At 44.1% G+C, this 20,340-nt stretch overlaps 2 pseudogenes; both read left to right on the top strand.

Annotated features, from left to right (window-relative positions):
• The first annotated feature begins 594 nt into the window (after positions 1-594).
• Gm12691 overlaps positions 595-20,340 on the top strand; it is a 99,192-nt pseudogene continuing 79,446 nt past the window's right edge.
• Positions 9,669-10,503, top strand: Gm12692 (predicted gene 12692; annotated as a pseudogene).

Genomic DNA, 20,340 nt, shown 5'->3' with positions numbered 1-20,340 from the left:
GTGACCACTGCTAAAAGGTCTGGCTTTGGCCGTGAGAGGTTATACTTATGTATTTCATCCTTTTATAACTGGAGCACTATTGAAAAATAAGTACTGTACCCATATACATGGTACAGGAAAGCAAGCAAGAAAACTCTGCTGAGAGTGCCTCAAGCCAGTATACAGCATACTGATATCAAGGATTACAACTATGGTTTTATGTAATTGGCTGCTTCCCCCTAACCTAGGCTTCTCTGCTTCTTCCTTGGAACTCACAGTCAGGGAGACACTGGCCCGGGCAGTCCTTCCTGTACTTGCTTGGGAATGTTTAGACAAGTTTCCAAAGTACAGTCCTAGATGGAAGGAAGAAAGTTACAACTTCCAGTGAGTTGTCCCGATTCCAGGGTGTGACACAGAATCCACCAAGTCTCACTGTGGTTTGGAAGGTTACGTTACTAAGTGGAACCAACAGAACCCAAAGGAAACATATGTGTTTCAGTACCAGATTCTCTTCACTTCCCGGACACTTTGCCCCCTCCCCCCTTCTGTCTCTCTCTCTCCCTCCCCTCTCACCACACACACACACACACACACACACACACACACACACACACACACACACACACACACTTTCTCATTCTGCAACCCTGGGGGAGAGAAGGCAGCTGTAGAAGCCAAAAAAACCTCCCCAGCCCTAATTAAACCCTCCAAGTCTCCAGGCAACGCAGCTAAGGAAAAACATCATTTCCAAGCTGAAGACCCCCAGCCCCCAGTCCCAGCAAAGGAAACAGGTCGTTTGGTTTAATCAGCCTACGTGCACATTCTCTCTCCCCAGGTTGCCAAGACCGAGCCTGTACCTAGCAGAGGTATTTGTGTAATCAAAGCTTCTGGAACGTTCCCTGCCAAGGCTACCAAAGTGAATAGGCTCCTGAGGTAAAAATGTTCCCCTGCTGGGGACGGCGCCCTTGAAGTCTACATCAAAATCAAGAAAGGGTCACAGCTGTTGCGGCACCCCACAGCGGAAAACTTGCAAGAGATCCCAGCCTGCATCACTGCGCTTCAGGTCGGCAGGAAACAGGCTCTATTTGCTTCTGAGAAGGGGGGCGGGGAGGGTGGGTGGGAAGACAGAGAGGGGGGAGGGACAGGGGTGGAATGGCGGGGGGGGGGGGTTTGGGGGGGGAGGGAGACAGAGAGACACAGAGACAGAAACTAGAGAAAGAGAGAGAAATTGAGAGAGAAAAAGAGACAGAGACAGATTGATTTTCAAAAAAGCTTCCATCATCAGTATCCTCTGAGATGGAAGAGACCCGCCCTGCATCCAAGCACCCCCTCCAATCTAGTCAACCTGTACTGCATATTGGCTGAGAGCCACTAGGTGGCAGCAGATTAACTCTTCGGATGCCAGAATGGGCTCTGAGTTGAGTCTGGTCCAAGTAAAGGGAAAATGATGGCCTCTTTTCTCCCCAATATTCTTAGCAAACGTTCTGCAAGGAGGGCTTTCTGGTGACCGCCTTGCATGGCGGCTGGAGTCAGGGTGGGACGCAATTGTGTGTGCTATAGGTTTCATGACTTGCCTCATGGTTCCAGGACTAAAAATGCTTTAGGAAATTTATGCATGTTCAAAGTATAATAACATGTGAATCCATTCCATTTTCCAGACCAGGTCCCTTGCCCTATGGGAACTACCAAGGGCAAGATGGCATTAAAAAAATAAATGGAGTTCTTGTAGCTGGCCACCTTGCAGGACGCAGGGATAGTTAGTTTGCTGCAGACAAGTTGGAAAGACTTGAGTAAGTTAGAGAAGATGGAGTTCCACAAAACTTTGATGATGCGGGTTTTATGCTTTTTAGAGTGAGTGATGGCCTACAATGTGGGAGCTATCGGAAGGAAACCTAGCCAGCAGGCCTAGAAATACTTGCTGCTTAGACCACAAGGAAACAAATCTTTCTCTGGGGCATTCTGGCCTCTGCAAAGCATTCCCCTGCATCCCACCTATTAAATTTCTGCCACAAATATAAAAATACAGTGGTGGTGATTGGAACAGGGGCCAGAAAGGTGAAAGAAATTTACTTCAGGAGGCAAGAGAGAGCTACCAGCCACAGGAGGAATAAAGTCAGGAGGGAGTGGCAGCAGCTGGGATGAAAAGTTGTGCTTATGTATGAAGGGTTTGGGAGACCACAGACAGCAGAGGAGGAGGAGGGAGAGGAGGAAGAGGAGGAGGAGGAGGAAGAGAAGGAGGAGGAGGAGGAAGAGGAGGAGGAGGAGGAGGGAGAGGAGGAGGAAGAGGAGGGAGAGGAGGAGGAAGAGGAGGAGGGAGAGGAGGAGGAAGAGGAGGAGGGAGAGGAGGAGGAAGAGGAGGAGGGAGAGGAGGAGGAGGGAGATGAGGAGGAGGAGGAAGAGGAGGAAGAAGAGGAGGAGGAAGAAGAGGAGGAGGAGGGAGATGAGGAGGAAGAGGGAGAGGAGGAGGAGGAAGAGGAGGAGGAGGAAGAAGAGGAGGAGGAAGAAGAGGAGGAGGAAAAAGAGGAGGAGGGAGATGAGGAGGAGGAGGAGGGAGAGGAGGAGGAGGGAGAGGAGGAAGAGGAGGAGGAGGAGGAGGGAAATCAGTAGGAGGGATTCACAATGTGGGCGATCTATAGGACTCAGGTGGAGTGAAAGACAACTTGAAGAGGTTTGGCTGGGCATTTGGGATCTCTCTGATATATTTCAAGAGAGTTTAGCAAAGATGAAAATGGTCTCAACAATTTTTATTCTTTGGCCTCAAGGCTGCCTAAGACCAAGGCTGCATGGGTGGCAAAACTGACTCTCTTCGCTCTCCTTAGCTGTCTAGGTGGTAGGGCACTGACTCTAATCTCAATCTCTTTTCAACATAAAAATCTCTTTTAGTGGACACACAAATAAAACTAAGGTCACCGCTCAAACACACCCTTGCCCAATCCAAATTCTAGACACCTCATGGTTAGCATGGCTGTTTGGAGACTGTGGACTTTTGCTTAGGGTTATGCAATTATACATTTCATTGTCAATTGTATTCTTTTTTGTAGCTATGGGGAAGTAGGAGAGAGAGAGAGAGAGAGCAAGCCATGGCAGAATTAAAACTATAAACAATCAAACAAATGAACAAACAAACAAACAAACAAACAAACATTTCCTATCCTCTAAAAGGACTCCTGGTTCCTCTTCATCTCCTGTCACCCTTGGTAGGTTTCCTTCCTATATGTTATCCTGTACCACATATATGTTTTTTACATACATGTATGATGTATACATTATAGGTTAAGATCTACATATGAGAGATAACTTATTTTTTCTTTTTGAGGTCAGGTGACCTCGTTTAATATTATACATTGTAAATCCATCCATATTCCTTCAAATTTCAATTTATCTAGAGATGAATAATATTCTATTTTTTATTTTGCCAGGGTTTTATTATCCATTCATCTATTGATGGATATCGGGTCTGGTTCCCATTCCTTGCTATCATGAATAAGGCAAAAATAAACACAGATATGGGAACATCTCAATGGCAGGGTATAGAGTTCTCTGGATCTATGCTCAGGAGTAGGATAATGGATCATATGGTGTTATATTTCTATTTTTTGAGAAATATCTATATTGACTTCCATAGTGGCTGTAGTAATTTGCACTCCACCTGCAGTGAGTAAGGGTTCCCCCTTCACTACACCCTCTTCAGCATTTGTTGTCAGACTTGATGAGAGTATCTTGACTGGATCGAGGTGGTTCTGCAGAGTACATTTCCTGGTGACTAGGGACATTGAACACTTTTTAAAAGTAGTTACTAGTCATTTGTGCCTTTTGTTTTTGTTTTAACTGTGGACTCAATTCATTAGCCTAGTTGTTGATTGGCCCTTTTATTTCCTTGGTATTTAAGTTCTGCAGTCCTGTGTGTCAGCTCAATGTCTGAAGTATGGCTGGTAAAGATGGTCTCTCCTGTGGACTGTCTGGGTGCTCCATTGATAGCGTTCTTTGCCGAAAGGAGACTTTTAAATTTCATGTAGCCCCATATGTTGATTCTTGGAGCTACTTCTTGTGCTATTATTGCTGTTCTATTCAGAAAGTTCTAGCTTACCCCAATGTCTTGAAAAGTAATTTCTTTTTTGGGGGGAAAAGAATCGCTAGAAAAGCAGAATTTTCATGCTTAGCTTAATATACAGTTTCTTCTTGAATGGGCAGACTCAGATTTCATTATTCACCAAAAGGCAGGAAAGTGGCTCTCTGGTCGCCATGTTTTCTTGTGTCATCCCCACCCTCCTGCTGGGTGCATGGCCCAGCTGGTCAGGGTTTCATAGAATTGGAGTATCTTGTGGCCTACTTATAAGCCTGCTCTCTTCCTTAGGATAAGAATGTTATGTCTTTGAGAATCTTATATGAGTTAGGTCTTAGGCTCCTGACATCAATCAATGTGATATAATAGTTCATACTTTTTCCCCTCTCAAAGTCAGCTTTAGTGTGTGTGTGTGGGGGCATATATGTGCAGTATAAGTTTGTATTATCTGCACCCATATTTATGAGTGCACAGAGGTCAGAGAAGACTGTCAGATGTCTTGCTGTATCACTCTCTGCCTTATCTCTTTGAGACAGGGCCTCATTTTCCCCCCTTTAGTAGACTACTTTGTCAGCAAGCCCCAGTGGTCCTTCTGTCTCTGCCCTGAACAGCATTGGGGGTACAGGCACACATAATTTTTTATGCTTTAAGCATGTGCTCTTACACACCAAGCCATCCCCATAGCCCCTGCTTCATGCATTTAATATTAGTCAGTTGCTGGAGGGCTCTTTTGCTTTATATCAGTGGCTCTCACCCTCCCTAATGCTGTGACCCTTTAATACAGTTCCTTATGTCATGGTGACCCCACCCATAAAATTATTTCATTTTTACTTCATAACTGTATTTTTGCTACTGTTATGAATCATAATAGAAATATTTGATATTCAGGGTATCTTCTCTGTAACTCCTGTGAAAGGGTCACTCTACCCCAAATGGGGTCATGACCCACAAGTTAGGAACCACTGCTTTGCATGTCTAAAACTAGCAGAGAGGCAAGAAGACTTATTTTAAATACTGGTCTGAAGAGCCCTTGTTGTCCTTTTATTTGGCAGTAGCTGTCAGCGACCTTGGGCAGTTGGAAGCTTCAGTAAGTAGCATCTCCATGCATACCCTGTGTATGGGGACTTCTAGATTGTCCTCCAAACCTCTTGTGGTAACCAGGCCCCGCAGGTTCTCCTGTTCAGTTCCTTATAGCCTCTGCTCTCTCTCTCTCTCACTCCCACTCTGTGCTTTCTCTCTTCCTGAACTGAGTACTCTCTATCTCTTCTGCAAAGGCCCCTCTGTTCTATGTCTTCTACAACTCACTGGTTACTGTTGGGATGACTTGGAGTGCTTACCTCTGCCATGAGTGTGTTGGGCAAAAGGACTCTTTTGTTCATCATCAGGAGCTGGGGCTTTGACCTGCAATCTTTTCATAAATGTCTCAAGGTATCCATGGAGGGTCCAAGACAGCTTAGTGCTGGTGTAAGGATGGTTCTGCTGGCTTTTAGACTGATCTTTTTTTTTTGTTTGTTTCAGGGCAGAGACAGGTATGTGAGCCGAGGGTTTCACAGCTGCTGGACACTCAGCAGGCCACTTGAGAGAATCTGTTCTGGATATACCTAGAATCTCCCAGTGACAGGCTGTCCATTGTCTTATTGGACCAATGGCAGGTGGACAGGGTCATCTACCAGGTGGAGAAACCCTCCACCACCTTTTTAGTTGTCAGGTGGTAGTTGCCAATGGACTGAGCTCAGAAGCCAGGGCCCAGGTGTCTCCCAGATGATTCACTAAGTGATCCTGAACAGCAGCGTTTGGACCAGTCACAGCCATTTATTTGGGTCAACCAGAGCCATTGATTTTAGGGCCAGCCATAGCTGCTCATTTGGGCCAATCACATTCTTGCTCCTTAGCACCAGCCGCAGTCATCCGGGATTCGGGCTTTGTTCAGTCATGGTGCTCTCTCTCAGCACCAGTCACAGTAGTCCTTCCACCAGGGGAAGTACTCACTCTGGCCAATGTGGAAATGGTTTCAGGGCCATCTGGAGTCTGTCAGGTTCTGGGATAGCAAAAGGTACAGACCACTTCAAACAGCTCAGGCGAAGCTTCAGAAGCTGGGATGACCAGCTGTAGCCTTTTCACTGTTGTCGGTGAAGTAAACAAGACAGACTAGCTCTGGCAGAGTCCTGCTGGCTGCTTGACTTACAGTTCTTTTGTTCAAGGCAGCAAGTGATGGAATCAAACAATAGCTAAGCAAAGAGTCCAATCACCCCATTCCTTCTATCTTTGTGTTCTCTCTCTCTCTCTCAACTGAATATCAGGAATGCTTCCCATATAGACTTAAAGAACCTACCATGGATATCAGCAGGTGTTTAAAATAAATTTTTACAGTGTTTTAACAATATATAACACATATCCATGCTCAGAGGGAGGTGGCCTCTTCTGTCCCACGTTCACACAGACTCTTGCTGCCCTTCATCACTACCTGTCTTTATCACACCCAGTCACTTGTGTGCTGAGCCAGTGCCCACTGTAAAGCTATGGCTGTTCAAGTGTTCTGACCTCTGTGTTATGTGTCCTCTTTGTAACTCACCTCTCGGCAGAGCAATATTGTTCTCATTACAATGCTGTAAGCTGGTCCTTATTACAGTAGAGGCACGGGTGACCTTTGAGTCTTTGAGCTGTCATTGTGCCTGGCAGTAGCTGATGCTCAGTGTGTGATTGGCTAAGGAGCTGCCGTGTGTATCGTTTCACATGGAGGAAGTTCAGTTGTAGCAATGCCATCACTGTTCAGACAGTGATGAAAGAGGTGTAAGAAACTGAACCTCTGATGGTGAGGTGTAGGTCCTATTTCAACTGACCATCTCATAAGAAAGCTCACCATACTTTACACAATGCAGACACCATCCCTAGGAGGATGAACTTATGATCCTCAGAGCTGGTAGAGTATAGTTTTCAAAGTCTCCAGCAATAGAAATTTCTCTGCCTATGCTTCTGTTTCAAGGATAAATTAGTCTTAAATTTTTTTAAACTATAAAACTACTCAAAGCTCATTAAGGAAAAATTTGTGAAGCAGAGAAAAGCAGAAGAGAACAAAACTGTTTTCAGTTAGTGCCTCGCTATGTAAATAGCGGGGCTGTAATATTTTAGAGTATGAATTACTCTCATACTGATGCAACTTAATAAAAGCCAGGCGATGGCACACGCTGCACCCCAAATCAGAGCCAGATCCCGCAGAAAACACATAGGTGGATGTCACAGCCATTTCTGAAAAAAAAAAAAAAAAACCACAAGTAGGCAGTTACTCCTGGCTCAGCCTTCGAAGCCATGCTATGTGGGAGTGTCGGGAACGACAGAGTTAGCACATACTCACAGAGGGTGCATGGTGCTAACCCCAAAGTAGGACATGCCTCAGACCATGCTGCCTTCAGTGCCTTTTCATGCAGTTACTGATCAGTACTTCTCACTGCTGTGCTAGGCACAGGGCCCTTCTTAAAAGTTACAGAGCCTCTTCAAGCCTCACGAGCTTCATAGCTGGCTTGCCTCGTACTGTTTCGAGACCAGTGGTACCCGATACTGCCATCACTATGCCTGTGCCATTCACCTGGTCTGATCTGACCACACAGGGACTGTGTCATTTTATACTAGCACAAGAAGACTGAGTAAAGTCCGACAGGGTTGAGAGAGAAAAACAATAGAGGATAAAGCCACATGACTTCAGTGTACTGCTTTAAAGGTGTTCTCTTTAATCGGCAGTAGTCACTCATCTCTTATTGAGTCTGGTTTATAAATTGAGATTTGTTTTAAGCATGCACATGTAGGAATACACACACACACACACACACACACACACACACACACACACACACAAAATTACTTATTAGGTTCTTTTTGTTGTTGTTGTTGCTGCTGTGATAACACACCATGACCAAAAGTGGCTTAGAGCAGAGTCCATTTTGACTTAAAATTCTAGAGGGAGAATCTAATAAGGTAGCTGGGGGGGGGGGGAGTGGCGGGGGGGGAGTGGCGGGGGGGGGAGTGGCGGGGGGGGAGTGGCGGGGGGGAGGAGTGGCGGGGGGGGGAGTGGCGGGGGGGGGGAGTGGCGGGGGGGGGGGGGGAGGCACAGCAGCAGGCAGCCGGAGCAGGAAGCTAAAAAAAACCAAAACAAAACAAATAAAAACCAAACCAAAACAAAACAAAAAAACCAAAACACACACACACACACACACACACACACACACACACACACACACACACAACCACATCTCCGAGCACACACAGGAGAGAACAAATTGAAAGTGTGGCAAGGCTACGTAAACTCTCAAACTCTTGACATGTTTCCTCCAGCAAGGCCTCACCCCTGAACGTTATGTAACCTCTCCAAACAGCGTTATCAACTGGGAACCAAGTGTTCAAATACAAGAGCCCACGGGGAGACTTCTCATTCAAACCACCACAGTGCTTCATTATTATGTATGGTTTCAGTTATACACTGGGATCTTGAAATGTATCCCTCAGAGATAAGGGGAGAGGGTACAGCAAATACGTTAAAGCAGCTTTCAGACCGAGGAAAGTATACAATTAAGGTGCTCTACCGGGCAGCTCACCTCCTTCATCGTCATGGATAGTCCTGACAACAGTGTGTCCCGACTTCATGACACTGTGATGGATTCCTATATGTGCAATGATATTGTTTTAGTTGTCATTAGAAGTGTTTTTTTTTTTTTCCCACCCAGAGCAATGAACCACACTTTCAACTGACCCTCTGTTTGGCATTCAGATAGCTTCTGAACACACAGTGTGAGGCAGGGCAGTCACAGCCCTGCCTCCCTGCTGAGCACAGCAGTGTAACATTTACTGGCACCCACACTGTGGCAGTCATTGTACTTGGTGCTTTTTCAGAGTTAACCTATTTAATACTCTCAATCAACTGTAAACTGGCCAGTACTTCTTTTCAACTCTAAAAGAAGAAACGGGAGACTTATACCGCCTTAACTCACACTCCTGGGATTTTAAGCACAAGGTCAAAACTCCCATCGGGTTGATAGGGCCTTTGACCGAGGGTGGAGGGTTTGGATTTTGAGTTCACTGCGACGCGCATTGCCCCCTTTCTTCCTTAGTTCTGTCTCAGGAGTGGCCTATCACAGGGAGGCCATTTAAATCAGACTCTGCACCGAGGGGGCAACTCCTCAGCTTCCTGGGGTTTCACTTGTAGGAACGCATTTAAACTCTGCCCTTCCTTCCAGCTAGCTCCCTCCTTTATGGAGAATGCAGGGAAGGAATAGAGGAATATATTTAGCTGTAGACTCTAGCTGATCCAGCACCCCTGCCCCACTCCGCCCCGCCGTGGCTGCAGGTAAATGTGTTGATATTTTTGAGCACTGGTTCCTTCTCCATACACCGTGGCTCCTTCAGAGATGTGGTTTCTCACCTCAAAAAGATCATTCACCGTCAGTGAATTCATTCCCTTCCAGGGATGAGTGGATGGTTCAACTAATGTGAATCAATAAACGTAATGTATCCTGTAAATATACTTAAGGATAGAAATTATGTGATTATATTCATAGATGTAGAAAAGGCGTTTGACAAAATCCAACATCTCTTTATGATAAAAACATGGAAGAAACTTTGAATATAAGAAACGTATCCTCCAGCTCCCCGCTGCAGTGAGGGCACCAGGTCACTACTTCAAGTAGGGCCCAGAAGAGGGAGGAGGCACTGCCTCCAGGATAGTAACTTTACAACACAATGCAGAGCATCAATTGAGTGGTGGTGGGTGATGGGGCCCGAAGGCAAGACGTGCCTTCTCATCTGCTATACAACCAATGCCTTCCCCCAAGGAATACATCCCTCTGTGTTCGACAATTACAGGGCCCAGAGTCCCGGTTGATTGGGCGCACCATGAACCTAAACCTGTGGGACACTGTGGCCAGGAGGACTATGACCGCCTCCGCACCCTTTCCTACCCTCAGACCAACGTCTTCATCATCTGATTCTCCACTGCCAGTCCACCGTCCTATGAGAACGTGAGGCACAAATGGCACCCAGAGGCGTGTCACCACTGCCCTGACATGTCTATCTTCCTGGTGGGCACCAAGAAGAACCCTAGAGCCCAGTCTGATACCCTACCATGCCTCAAGGAGCAGGGTCAAGCGCCCGTCACTCCACAGCAGGGCCAGGCACTGGCCAAGCAGATCCATGCTGGGCACTACCTCCAGTGCTCAGCACTGCAGCAAGACGGCATCAAGGAGGTGTTTGTAGAAGCTGTCCAGGCAGTGCTCAACCCAACACCGACAGCATCCTCTGTGACCTTGGCGCTCAGCTTGGAGGCTATCCCTTGTCCCCCCACCAACTGTGCCTTGGCGCCTTGTCTGCCTCTAACTGTGCCTTAAGGACTAATTCTGGTAGCCCTTGCCTGGGAACTCTCTGAACGTCTTTTATTCCTTAAGGAGGTACACAGGGAAAGGGGCTTTGGGCCCCACTTGAGTTCACCTAAGTCAGACTGACCTTTCTAAGAGGCCAACCCGGTGCTCGCCTCCATTCCCTGCTACTGACCAGTTCATCCAGCTTTCCAAAGTTGTTGCTGCCTGTTGTGATGCCTCCTAAGACAGGGGCTCTAACCTCTCTCTGCCTTAGCTCTTGGACTAGGCTCTCCAAGATGATCTCTCCCTCCCCCAAAGGAGAAGCCACAGAATCCTGAGAAGAAAAATGTGCCCTAACCTGCCCCATGTGCCCAGGACTTACGTGTGCCTGCTGACTGACTCAGGCCCCGTGCTCCTGGGTGCCTTTCCTGCCCCCATCAGCATCAATAAAACCTCCTGTCTCAAACAAACCAAACCAAACCAAACCAAACCAAACCAAACCAAACCAACCTAACCAAACCAAACCAACCTAACCAACCAACCAACCAACCAAACAAACAAACAAACAAAAAACACATATCACTGTTTTTGCTTTATCTTATGTTTTATTTTGTTATGTTTTGTTGTTATTTCCTAGAAGCCTGTTCTTTTCTTTTCTTTTCTTTTCTTTTCTTTTCTTTTCTTTTCTTTTCTTTTCTCTTTTTTATTGCTTATTTTATTTATTTACATTTCAAATGTTATCCCCCTTCCCGGTTTCCCCTCTGCAAACACCCTACCCCATCCTCCTCTCCCCTGTTTCTATGAGGGTGCTCCTCCGCCCACCCACCCACTCCTGCCTCTCTGCTCTAGCATCCCCCTACACTGGGGCACCATGCCGTCACAGGACCAAGGGCCTCCCCTCCCATTGATGACCAACAAGGCCATCCTTTGCTACATATGCAGCTGGATCCATGGGTCTCTCCATGTGTACTCTTTGGATGGTGGTTTAGTCCCTCGGAGCTCTGAGTGGTCCAGTTAGTTGATATTGTTGTTCTTCCTATGGGGTTGCAATCCTCTTCAGCTTCTTCAGTCCTTCCCTAACTCTTCCATTAGGGTCCACGGGCTCAGTCCAATGCTTGGCTGTGAGCATCTGCATCTGTATTGGTCAGGAGCCTCTCAGGGGACAGCTATACCAGGCTCCTGTCAGCAAGCACTTCTTGGCATCAGCAACAGTGTTGGGTTTGGTGTCTGTAGATGGGATGAAATCCTAGGTGGAGAAGTCTTTGAATGGCTTTTCCTGAAGTCTCTGCTCCATTTTTTTGTCCCTGCATTTTCTTTAGATAGGAACAGTTCTGGGTTTAAAATTTTGAGATGGGTGTGTGGCCCCACCCCTCAACTGGGGGCTGTGCCTATCTACTGGAGGTGGTCTCTACAAGTTCTCTCTCCCCTTTGTTGAGTATTTCGCCTGTTCTTTTCTAATGAGAGAAAAAAATGGAGTAGATCTGGATGGGAGATAGGCTGGGGTGCAATTAGGAAGAGTAGACACAGGGGAAACTGTATTCAGATAAAAAAAGAAAACAAACTAGATTCTGGAATGTGGTAAATTGTAAAAGTTTAGTTTTGTATTCTTTTCCTTTGACAACATTTGAACCAGCAATAACAGGAGGGGGTTAAATTGACATTGTACATAAAAGTCATTCATCGAAAAGAAAGAGAGAGAGAGAGTGAGAGTGAGAGAGAGAGAGAGAGAGGGAGAGAGGGAGAGAGGGAGAGAGACAGAGATCACAAGACAATAAAGGCTATAAACACAAAGCTACAGTCAAAATAGTGTTAAATATGGAGAAAAGCTCAAAGCATTTGTACTAAAATCTGGAATAAGACAAAGACACCCATGTTCTCCACTGTTATTCAATGTAGTTCGTGAAGTTTCAGCTAGATCTGCATGGGAAGAGGAGGCAACAACAGGAATACACAGAGAAAAAAAAGATGCTAAAGCATGCTTCTTTGTTGGTAGGATTCTATAGATGAGACACACCGAGAACGCCGCCCAGCAAGCTCTTAGAGCTAATAAACCCTCTCAGCAAAGTGGCAGGATAAAAAGTGAACACAGAAAAATTAGTAGCTCTCCTATGGATTACAAACACGGCGAGAAAGAAATCAGGAAAATAATCTCATTCGCAATTTTCCCCAACAGCAAACCAAACCAAACCCAAAACCCCAGTAATAAACCTAACCATGGTAGTGAAAGGCATTTACAATGAAAAAATTTAAAACACAGGAGAAATTGAAGATGGCCTGGAAGATGGAAAAAACTTAATGATAAATTATAAGAATTAATGTTATAAAAATGCTATTAGTGTTAGGGTCAAAGCCTGAACTCCTGAAGTCCCAACAAGCCAGGCTCAGTCAGCAGTGCTTAGTAAACCAATTATAAAAAGCTACATTAATAGTGAAAGCGATTGAAATGAAAATGGAAATGTATTCATTGTGTTCACATTGGTAAGGGGAAAATAGATCTTATAACACCCACTTCCTGTTTCCCACCACGGTCAAGTTCATCATCAAGGTCCTGGCTAAAAGTTAAGAGTTATATATTGTCCAGCATTCCTGGACAAGGTGTGGCCCTCCCTTCATTTACCCATCATTGTCCCAGCTCCTGTATCTTCTGCAAGGTGTTCTCTCTCAAGAAGACACATTCTGCTTTGGCTACATGGCTTAGGTTATCATCTCTTTCTTCGTTCCACCAGCATGATATTCCTCAGGGAAAATTCCAATTCTTTGGAATGCCCTGTTTCAATAGTCTAACATCCAAAGTAGGAAAACCACCTCCTTTCTAGGTCCTTTCAATGCAATTCCCATTAAAATTCCAATGCCATTCTTCAAAGAAAAAAAAAGTCTTGAAGTTTACATAGAAATACAAAAGACCTTAGCAAATCAATCCCCAGGGAGAAAGAGTACATTGCTGGAGGCTGGAATACTTGAAGAGGTGAGGGAACCCAAGGGACCATGACGGTTGGGTTGCTTAAGGGAGGGTAGGAGAGCAAAATATAGACGATATCCAGAAAGAGAGGAGAGATTTTGGAGGTGAAAACTTTAAGCAGAAATGGGGAGTGAGGGATGGGAAGAGCTAACTAAAACTAAGACTGCCTGAAAAAAAATCATGTGGAAACTCATTAGCTTATAGCTCAATTAATATATATATTAAAGAGTTGTGAGGCATTATCCTGCTTGCCTGGGTAGTGAGTGCAGCTTCTGAAGGGCAGGGTTACTAAACAAAACCCCAGGGCCAGGTGTGCAACACTCCCTCACCAGCTGTTGGTCAGGGACATGCCGGCACTCCTTCAAAATAATTAAGGCTCCTGTCACTCTTCTTGGTCGCCCACGAGCTAGTTGGAAGATCCCATTTACTGAAGAAGCTACATAGTTTTCTTATCACATATAAAGAAATCAAGCTGGACCTAACCTAGAAACTTCCTCTCTAATGGTTAGCTTTTATGGTATTGGAGTTACTATATAGGCTGTGTACATGTACATGTGTGTATGTATGTGTGGTGAGGTACCAATGGTTTTTCCAAGCTGTGAGGCCTGTGATCTACAACACCAACCAGCCAGACAAGAAATGCCCCGCTGCACTTTAATGCCTGTTTCTGGAGCAATCAACTGTTCACTGGTTGGATTTGAGGCCTGTTGCCCAAGAAAGAATTCAGCCTGATACTACAAATCTCACTTAAAAACAAACAAAAAACCCCCCAAAAAACCAAACAAACCAAAAAACCAAAACTTTATAGCAGAAAAATCTTAGGCCCCAGGAATTAACTTACTATTGTTATTTAGCTAAATTGCTATGGTCCCAAGCTACCTTTAAAATATTTATTTCTATGCCCACAGACAGATGCCTGTCTCAGCCTTATTCAGTGAAATCCTTCTTTGTAATAAATAATGGTGAGTACAAAGATGCCCTGCTGTTGAAGGTGTTGGATACAAGGGACAGCCCATCCCTAAGCAGACATTTATACCGCTGCCTCTAAGGCTCAGAGATCGTTGGGGAGGTGGGGGTACAAAGAATGTATGAACTGGAAGATAGGGGGAAAGGCTGCTGTTTTCAGGCTTGGCACAGCTAAGGCAGGCCTGACCTTATAGCAGCTGTGGATGCCTAGAGTGGGCTTGTCTAAGACTGGGCCCATCAAATATCAGTCATCAATTGGGGAGGGGCCCATGCAACCCTACCCCTTTGCTGAAGCATTGGCTACTGATGAATTCTCAGGGAGATTTGATTTGTTCTCACTCTCAAATATCCACAGTCACATGCCTAACCCTGGTTAAACTCATTGGGTCAAAAACAAGGAGAATATTGTAGCAAGGTGAATATCGAAAGACAGTGTAGGGATGAGTGGGTTCATGTGTGTGGGAGGGAGATTAGAGAGGATGGGAATTATGGAAACCAGAACACAATTTCTACAATTATGAAATAGTCAAATAACAAATTCAGCCAAAGTTATGAGAAGAATGTTGAGCATATCAACATACCTGATTTCAAGTTTTACTACAGACCCACCAAAAACCAGAATGACTCTATAGAATGGAACACTCAGATATAAACCCACATAACTCTAACTTTCTAATTTTTGACCAAGACGCCCCACAAATATCCAGTGGGATAAACACAGCATCATCAACAAATTGTGTGGACAAAACCGGTAACCACATGTAAGAGAATAAAGCCAGATCCTGTTCTCGCAACCTGGACAAGAGTCAACTCAAAATGGACCAAAGACCTTAATGTACGATCTAAAACTCTGAAACTGTTGGAGGGAAAATATAGGGAAAACACTTTAAGGCAGAGACATAACCAAGGACATCTGACCAAGATTGGTTATTTTGGAACGATTTGAAACAGCTGGAAAAAGGAATATCATTAAATTTGGGGATCACTGTTCAGCAAAGGAAACAGTTAAGTGAAAAGTCAGCCTATAGAATTGGAGCAAAGCTTTTCTAGTATACATCTGACAGAGGATTACTATCTATACTATACAAAAAACTCCTTCACCCTGCCAAGAAGCTAAGTAACAAGAAATCAAATAACTCAATTAATGGCTAAAAAAATAAACAGCAGACACTTCTCAAGAAAGGAAGTAAAACCAACCAACAAACATTTCAGAAAATGTTCAGCCTCACCAGACATTAGAGAGTGCAAATCAGAACTAAGGCTGAGATTCCAAGTCTCACTCCAATCAGAATTGCAGTCTCACTAAAACAACAATTACTGATGAGGAGACCCGTATACCCTGCTGTGGGGACGGAAGTCAGTGTTAAGGAACCCCGGATACCTAAAAGAAAAGCAGCAATGGGCTGCTGGCTTGCCCCAGCAGGAAGCACTTGCCTGGTACATTCAAGGCCTTCCCTTTCAATACTAAAAACAATATATATATATAATATATATATATATATATATATACAATTTTTTCTTTTTAGACAGAGTCTCTCCGTGTTGCCTTGGCTAGCCTGGAGCTCACCTATAAACCAGCCTGGCCTCAAACTGACAGATATCTGTTACTTTTGCCTCCCCTGTGCTGGGCTTAGAGGCATGTTAATGATATGTGGTCCAATCATTAATACTTTGGAAAGAAAAAAGAATCATTATAGGCTAAGAACAGTGATGAACATTTATTTATGTGCAAGTATCTCTGAAGTAGGATACAGAGTCCTTTGGGTGCATGCTCAGGAGTGGAATAACTGGACCATATGGTAGGTTCTATTTTTAATATTTTGAGAAACTTCCATAATAATTTCTGTAATTACCATGCCAGTTTATGTCTCCACCACCTGTGGAAAAGGGTTCATCTTCTCCTACGTCCTCACCAGCATTCACTGTCATTTTTTGTTTTGTTTTTGTTTAGATGATAACTGGGTTTTAACTGGGTTGAGAGGGAATATCAAAGTAATTTAAATTCTCATCTCCCTGATGGCTTAGGATGCTGAACACTTAAACAAGGTATATTTATTGGCCATTTGTGCTGCTCTGTTGAAAGTAGCAAGGGATAGAAACAGCATAGATAGCCAGAAACAGCATAGATAGCCATCAGTCGATTAGTGAATAATAGAAGTGTGCTATTTTTATTCAACAGACTTTTTATTCAGCTTTAAAGAAAAACAAAATTAAGAAATTTGCAGACAAAGGAGAGATCTGGAAATTATTATATCAAGTGAGATAACCCAGGCTCCGAAAGACAAATACCACATGTTCTCTGTCATATCTGGCTCCTAGCTTTTCACATCTATGCATATGTATATATGGGGATCAGTGTGGTAATAGGTTATGAAACTAGAAAATGGATCACGAAAGGGGGTAAAGTGTTGAGGAAGAAGGGGGTGATGGGACACATGCTAGAATGGCAGATAAAAGGCACCAGGGGTTAGAAGGGTGCAGGAAAGGCGTGGGGATGGGGACTAAGGAGGGTCAACTGAAATGAATTGTCTTTGAAATGTCAGTATGTTGTGCGCTAATTAAAATTTCAACCAACCAACGACCAACTTACCAAACTCTAAAAATAGACCTATCTCAGGCCCTAGCTACACTACTCCGGGATATACTCCTAAGGGACCCTAGCAAACATGTCACAGCAACACTTCCACATGAATCTTTATTACATCACTGCTCACAGTGCCGAAGACTTAGACATTTGTCAACAGAGGAGTGGCTCAAGAAAACCTGGTTAAAACACATAGTGAACCTTTTTATCAGTCATCAATACAAACACGGTAATATTATTTGTAAGAAGGTGGATGCAGATTTTATATGGATATATAAGGTCATAAATGTATATATGATGTGAAAGTAGCAAGTATATTTTATGCAGATACATAAGGTCATATATTAATACATAAGGCCATATATGAATACATAAGGTCATATATAAATACATAAGTTCACATATGGATACATAAAGTCATAGATACATGACGGGAAAATAGAAAAGAGATTGTCTAGAGGAACAAAGCAGACAGACAGGAGGAGGGTAGGTGAGGAGGGGGAAACTAGTGGGAGCACGAAGGGAATATTACAAGTACATTATACCCCTGTGTGAAAATATTCTTACATAACATAGTTCAATGTGCAACAAAAACATCAGAAAAAGAGTAATGTCTCACATACAACATGAGGTGCTTGGTGGTCATTGAATGTTTTGCTGCCTTTTATTTTACCTCCTAGGACTTTTGCTTGAACCCAGAGCTTCACAAGTGCCAAGACAAGGGCTCTTGCACTGAGCTACAGTCCCAACCCCTCTAACTGTCTCTGAGCTCCACTAGCATGTATCAGTGATGCTCCACATCCTAAAATATTCTAGTGTTTCCTATGTGTGTTAGTCTTTACCCACCTTCATTCCCTATCCTGTTAGCCTTACATTTTCATTCATTCATTCATTCATTCATTCATTCATTCATTCATTCACTCTTTTGTAATTTCCTTCATGAGTACACTGTATTTAGTTCATAATTGATCCTCCCCCTCCACACCCGTTCCAACTTCTCTCAGGCACTCCCATCCTCTTCCCACTTCCCTACTTCCTTTCTTCTCTTCCTTCTTTCATAACTCACTGAGCACAATTAGTGCTACATATATGTGCATGGGTGTGGGGTCATCCACTGGAGCTTGGACAGCCTATCATGAGCCATAGTGATAAACAAACAAACAAACAAACAAACAAACCTGACTTTACTCCTCTCAGCGGTCCCCATGTGCCAACAGCTTCTCCGCTCAGAGTGAAGCCTACTGCTATCTAAGCTGGACTATTGATGGGCATGGTCTTGTTCAGGACTCTGTAGACAACCACAGCTGCTATGGGTGTGGGAGCACAACATCCCTATCATATCAAGAATGCACTGATTTCCAGCAGTTCTGTAGGCTGCTGGCCCTGTCAGTTTTCCCTCACTTCTTCCATGATGTTCCCTGAGCTTTGGTGTAGAGATGGTGTGATACAGATGTGCCAGTCAGGGCTGGATAGTCCCACACACATTCTCTTTACTCTCTATTAACTGCCACCCACTGCATAAAGAAAGGCCAGGCCTCCTTTTAACTTCCCTCGAGTATGCAATTCTGGGAAGGTGTAAAAGATCAAGACATTGGGTTGATTGGCTGACACCAAGTTCTGAGTGCTGAGTGATGTAGTCCCAGTGGAACTGGGAACTGACTCATACTGGCTAGTGAAAGTTGGGTTCAGTTTTCTGAAAATTTGTTATTTGGTTGTTAAGTTGTGGGTAGCTTAAAGTTTGCCACGACAGGAGAATTTACATGGCAGAAATGGATAAATGTCACAAACCAGGACTCTGATCCAGCCCCTTCTTCCTATGAAACATTTGGAGCCAGTTGTGTGTCCATTGACTAATTCCTGGTTTGACACTAACTGGATCCCAGATGATATTACTCCAATTTCACCAAAGGATGGCACCCACAGTGTGTCTGTAGACCCCAGACCCCACGTACTGGTAACTGGTTTTAGCCTCAAGTTGGCAGTCTGAGGACCTCAGTTCCTTCTCCCAGGGAAACCTCTTCTGTAGCACTCCTGATGAGCATCTACCAGCCTCAGTGGCACCCACTGAAGGTCAGGGAGAGCATTTGTTGCCCCCATAGCAACCTTTCTCAAGAACTTCTCTAAGATGATTAAAAATGCTCCCTCTACAATGATTTGTTCTTATCTTTCTTGTAATTCCCACTCTTTTGGGGTCAAGCTGTGTTTTGCAGTGAAGCAAACATCTACAACCTCTAAGTGAGAGCTGAGAGTACAAGGAGGTCCTTGCATTCCCCCAAACTCTTCTTTGTTAGGTTAGTTGCTCTTTCCTTCCTAACTGTTAAGACCGTCTGTCATTGAGGTTAACCAGTGATTGAAGAGAGTATTTTGGATTTGGCTACTTTAGCATAATAAAGGGAGACTGCTATTTAGTAAGGTATTTTCTCATTAAGCCAGCACACATTTAGTTTATGTTGTGTTTGAGCATCTCTGCCAGTGCTTAACAAGTACAGAGATGGATGCTCTCAGCCAACCATTGAACTAAGCAACAGGGCCCCCGATGGAGGAGCTAGAGAAAGGACCCAAGGAGCTGAAGGGGTTTGCAGTCCTATAGGAGGAACAGCAATATGAACTAACCAGCACCCCCAGAACTCCCAGGGACTAAACCACCAACCAAAGAGTACATATGGAGGGACCCATGGCTCCAGCCACATATGTAGCAGAGGATGGCCTTGTCGGTCATCAATGGGAGGAGAGGCCTTTGGTACTATGAAGGTTTGATGCCCCAGTATAGGGGAATGCCAGGACAGGGAAGCAGGAGTGGATGGGTTGGTGAGCAGGGGGAGGAGGGATAGGATGGGGGTTTTGGAGGGGAAACCAGGAAAGGCGATAACATCTGAAATGTAAATAAAGAAAATATCTAATTACAAAAAAATCAGTATTTTTTTTAAAAAAAAAGAAGAAAATCTTTTTTTTTGTGGACGTTGTTTTCCAGCAGAACTACTTTATGTAGTGCCTATGAACATAGTGAGTGTCATTTATGATAGTTAAATGCCACAGCCTCCTAAATGACACATTGCTTTTTGAGAAATGAGTTTGGTCTCTAATTTGGTTAAATTTTCACTTTTGTGACCTTTTGTACATGTCTTCCTATTAATAGATTTTTAAAGACTCTGTATGACACGGATTTCGAACCAGCTGTGTTTTACCTCCTATTATCCAATCCAGTACAAGTGTATGAAATTTGGCCACGTTAGGGAATTTGTCTCATAGTTTTCTGAAACCAGACATTTTTCTATAATTCCCTAGATTTGTCCGTCTAGTCATTTAATTAAAAATGGAAATGCATTTAATGAAGTCAGTTTGGCTTTTAGCTAATTCTGGCAGTTCCCTGTAATCATCTACTTATTTCCTATTTGTTCCTTAGTGCACTTAGCAACTGATTCTAAAATTTTGTCTTGAAAACAACAAA

Source organism: Mus musculus, chromosome 4, assembly GCF_000001635.26.
Source record: "Mus musculus strain C57BL/6J chromosome 4, GRCm38.p6 C57BL/6J".
Lineage (NCBI taxonomy): Eukaryota > Metazoa > Chordata > Mammalia > Rodentia > Muridae > Mus > Mus musculus.
Note: the sequence above shows the minus strand (reverse complement) of the source record. Positions and strands in the feature narration are given on the sequence as shown.